This window comes from Fukomys damarensis, unplaced genomic scaffold (genome assembly GCF_012274545.1).
Source record: "Fukomys damarensis isolate Sample0158 unplaced genomic scaffold, DMR_v1.0_HiC HiC_scaffold_11, whole genome shotgun sequence".
Taxonomy (NCBI): Eukaryota; Metazoa; Chordata; class Mammalia; order Rodentia; family Bathyergidae; genus Fukomys; species Fukomys damarensis.
Window position 1 is genome coordinate 45,480,661 of NW_022900923.1, and position 4,760 is coordinate 45,485,420.

Consider the following 4,760-nt stretch of genomic DNA (forward strand, 5'->3'; position numbering starts at 1 on the left):
CTGGCTTCGGTCAGGTGACTGTCCCTGGCCAGTTCCTGGGGCCCGGGGCAGGAGGACGTCCGTCCGCCGGCCGGGGGCCGTGCACACCCCAAAGGAGGGCGGTGGCGCCGCATCCACGCCACAGAACAGAGGGCTCCTCCACCAGGAGTTAGGGGTCGGCCTGGCCAGGTGGTGCGCGCACGGAGTCTAGACCCCGACTCCCTAACTACGCATCGCTCTCTTCGCCTGAAAGGGACGTTTTCCTTCACGTCCCAGTTTCACAACGGGAGCTTGGGGTGAAGACTGTGCGTGGAGCCGGAAGGGGGCGCTCTAGGCAAGGGCAGCGCGCGGAGGGACGGACAGCTTCTATTGCCCGGCCCGACTCCGCCCCCTGGACCCAGGTGACAACGGGATGTCGGACAGAGCGAGTCCCAGAGGCCGCCAGAAAAGCAGGAGTTAGGTTCTCAGCCCCACAGGCCTCTCTCTCCGCGTGGACTGCCAGGTCCGTGGGACTGGGCCGCAGTACGGCCACCGAGGGCTCCGCTGGGAGACGCCAGGTGTGGGCTTCTTGAAGACTATCAGGAGTCTGGGGGTGCGAGGCTGCCGTGAACCACTTTCACCTGAGGATGGAGGCTCCAGAGAAACTCTGTGATTCACCAGTGTGATGACCTGAGATTCTGATTCTATCCTGATTTTTCAGACTCAACCATCAGAAATCTATCAAGTATGCTCTGGCTCAGCCATCCACAATAGGAACACAAATAAGCCATAATAATACAGCAAGGAGTTTATCAAGCACTGAAATGTGCCAATCGCTACTTGAAGTGCTTTACTACGGAAATTAGTAGATCTTCACAGCAACCACAGGAGGTGAGACCTATGACAGCCCCAATTTTATAGTTAGGGACGCGGAGACAGAGAGCCTCTACAGACTGTGCAGAGGCACTTGCCGCTGTGTGAGCTTGGACAGGTTCACAAAGCTAAAAGGGAGTGGAGTGATGCTCAGGTGATAGGAGACAGAGGAATGTAATATGGGTTAGTCACCTTCCTGTCACTGGTACAAAACACCTGGCACCTGCAATTTAAAGGAGAGCTTTGTTCCTGGCTCACAGTTTCAGGAGGTGGAGTCCGTGGTTGGCTGCCTCCAAGGCGGAAATAGCATGGCTGGTGAACCTGGTGGAGGAAGCTGCTGAACACAGAGCAGCCCGGCAGCAGGGAGGGAGGAGGGGGTGAGGGATATATATATATATTGAGAGAGGAAGGGAGGGAGACAGACAGAGGAGCTGGGGGCACAAATACGCACTTTGAGGTCACGCCTCTAGTGCCCCCCCCCTGCCAGGCGAGCACTAGCCTGACATTCAGCTGTGAGCTTGTCAGCGGGGAGTTTAGCATCCCCACGATGCAGCCACCACTTCTAAAACACATGAGACCTTTGGAGGGCATTTTAGATCCAAACCGTAACAAATACACTTCTTTTGTTTGTTTTTCTAGTGCTTACAAAACAAAAAGATGAAAAGAGCAGAGCCTTGTGCATGCTAGGCCAGCACTCTGCCACAGAGCTATACCCTCGGCCGTGATTATTCACAGGTAAGTGTAGAAGCTTGATGAACAACCCCAGCTCACTTGATCTCACCACCTTGCTGGAGAAGCAGGAAATACAGAGGTTTGAAAATGGGGTGCATTGTTCAAAACCCTGAGTTAAAAGGCAATCAGGGCCCTCCTGTCCGCCCCCTGCCTCGAAGGCCTAGCGTTCCCGTGACCACCTGTGGACACATGAGGACAGACGTCCCTGGAGCTATCACTCACAGGCTGGTGTATCCCACCTCCCCAGGCCACCTTCCTCTCCACAATTTTTCCCTTTCTCTGGTTATCGTAATTATTTGAGAATTTACAGAATAATCCGTCACCAAGTCCTCCAGAACAAATTGAATGTCAGGTTTATAAAACAACCTAATAAAGCAGATGGCATTACCCGCTGGTAAATCTCTCCCAGTCTCCCCCGCCCCTCCACTGTCTTAGAAAGCTGACAGATTACCCATTTACAGGCAGATTAATCCTGAACAGTATAAACACAGGGAGAAAATTACACTTTCTTGTCTCCATAATTGATAAGAAGGACACATTAATCTATAAAGCTTGGAGGAAAGGCCCATCTGTTTGCGCAGACAGCCATGGGGTGTCTGGGAAGGAAGACTTGTCCATCTGTCCATTTGTCTGCCCGCCTTGTTGTCAGGAAGCTGCATGCTCAGTGCTTGCCTTTCCTGGGCCTGGGACCTGTGCCTGCTACCTTACAGCTGGCAGGGCTGAGGGTCCCACACTCCAGATTCCAGGCCACTGCAGAGACTCTGCTGCTTTCCTGCGTGCTCCTCTCTGGGAGCTCTGTGGGAGATCTGTGAACGGAGCTCCATGGTCTCTCTAGTTAGCATTAGTCCCCTCGCTGCCCCAGGGGATTCCAGGGAGAATTTTCTCAGTAAGACTCTGATTTAGTTCCCTCCCTATTTTCTACTATTGCTTTACCGCTTTCTGCAAATGTACAACGTCTTCCTTTTTCCCCTTGTCTGCCATCTTGGCCTGTTAGAGGCAGCAGTAGGGCATGGATTGTCCCGAAGCCTGTCAGCTGGGGAGTCTGAACAGACTACGCTGCACCTTGGCTGCCCCTCACCAGCCTAAGGCTGACCTTGGTGTGACATTTACCTCCCCAGCCCTGCCTGGATGGAGTTTTAGGGCCACTGCTTCTGCCCGATGCTGGGGACAGCTTGGTGTGGAGCTGGGGGTGCCTGGGGTGGGTGGATTTGCCGGAAGTGGAAATCCCGCAGACCCCCTGTGGGCCCAAAGGAGCCCAACAAGGGCTGAAGGGCCCATTTCCAGTGTACCTCCTCCCACCTGTGGGCTCTGCGCTCTCGCAGCTCGGCACCCCCAGCTTCACAGTTCCCGGGGCTTCTCTGGGGAGGTGTGGGAAGGGGCCGCCCTGGGCAGAGTGCGGTCACCCCGGACCTCATCCCCAGCTGGGATCGGGGCTCCCACTTTGTCCTGGGGAGACACCTCTGCTCCTGCCCAAGTCTGAGGGTGGAGCCTGCTGCGGGGCTGGGTGGTCCTTGGGGCTCCCTAGTTAAACACCCCGGGTTCCCTCTCTGGCTTGCTTTTGACAGATTAGGGTTTCTCCCTTCGTGTCTCTTCCCTTGCTCATTTTTCTCCTTCTCTTTTTTTGCCTCTTGCTCTCTATTTTATGAAGCATCGATTGTGGGTTTGGCACAATCCCAGTGAAACTGTAAATATTAGCTCATTTTGGTTTCAAGCTTTCCCTTTTAAAATAAATGATTTCATTTTACATACATAAGATATTCAAATTGACAATTATAATTTTAAAGGAGGAAAAAATTAGCAGCTCTGACCCCCAGGTCCTGCAAGCTTGAAAGTAATATCGTTCCATTTTCATTGACTAATTTTAATAAAAATATTACAATATGAATTGTAAAGTAATGATATGTAAATTATCTACAGAAACCAACAAAGCACTCAATTTTAGCCCCTTAAATGGAGCAATTAATGTTAGATGGACATCTAGGGTTTGGAGAGTTAATTTTAGAAGGTAGAAATCTGGGTGATAAAGTGAATTTTCTATGTATTTTTGTCTGAATGTTTCAAGCCACTTCAACCAATTAACTTTTTCTGTCTAAGGAGGCAGCTCCTGTGCTCCTGTAGTTGAGAAAGCTGAGTTTTTAGTTGCATCACTTCATTGTCACAGACCGAAAGCCAGAAGCAGCCTCCTGAATGCTGTCCAAAGAGCAGGGGTTTTTGTTCATTTGTTTTTATTTTAAAATTGAAAACTCCTGTTTGTTACAGGAGTTAGGGAAAATGGGAAATGCTGTTTCTTCTCTTCAAAAAACAAAGCAGTGCCAGTACATGTGCCCGAAAGTCATGACACAATGCCAGCTGGTTAAACAAAGGAAAAAAGAAAGAAATTAAAAGAAAACATACACGTGCTGTGAAAGAGCCCGAGAGACAGAACCAGGCTCTGTGGCGTTGCCTCTGATGGTCGGGCCTGCGGTCTCCTCGCCTGGGCCAGTGTTCCTGGCGTCTCCTGCCCTTCTGCTGGTAGAACTCTTTGGTCCCACTCTTCTGGACCCTCCCATATCCATGTGCTTCATGCTTCTGTTTACATCTTATTGAATTTTTATTGTATTCCATGTTTACAAATGCAAGAGTCAAGAGGCAGAGGGACGTGAAGATAAAATGGGGAATTCATCACACAAACAAAACCACTGTAAATTTACAGGACCTTAAGAAGAGCTGTTCCAATCCTGGGAATAAAAACAGTAAAAAGAATGAGCCTTACCACATAACATGAATGAATCTCAAATCGCTACACTGAGAGAAAGAAACCACGTCCCCCAAATGGGTACTGTGGAATCCTTTCTCTACAGAACTCTGGAAAATGACAGGAAGCAGAGCTGTGGTTGCTCAGAAAGGAAGGTAGGGGTACGGATGGATGTTGAAGAGTACAAATACATTTTCAAAATGATAGAAAATTTATAATCTTTATTCTGGTGATGACTTTCTATGCACATTTTGTCAAAACTGAGCAAATAACAGGTTAGTATACTTCAGTTCTATCTTAATGTTTGGAGGCAAAAAATGAATGCTTAAAAATCAGGAGTAGGTGAGCTACAATAAATCCTCCTTTAAAAAAACTCGGAAGTACATGCTAATAATTCTTTTTTTTTTTTTTTTTTTTTTTTTTTTTTTTTTTTTTTTTTTCGCGGTTTAACTTCTTGTCTCTT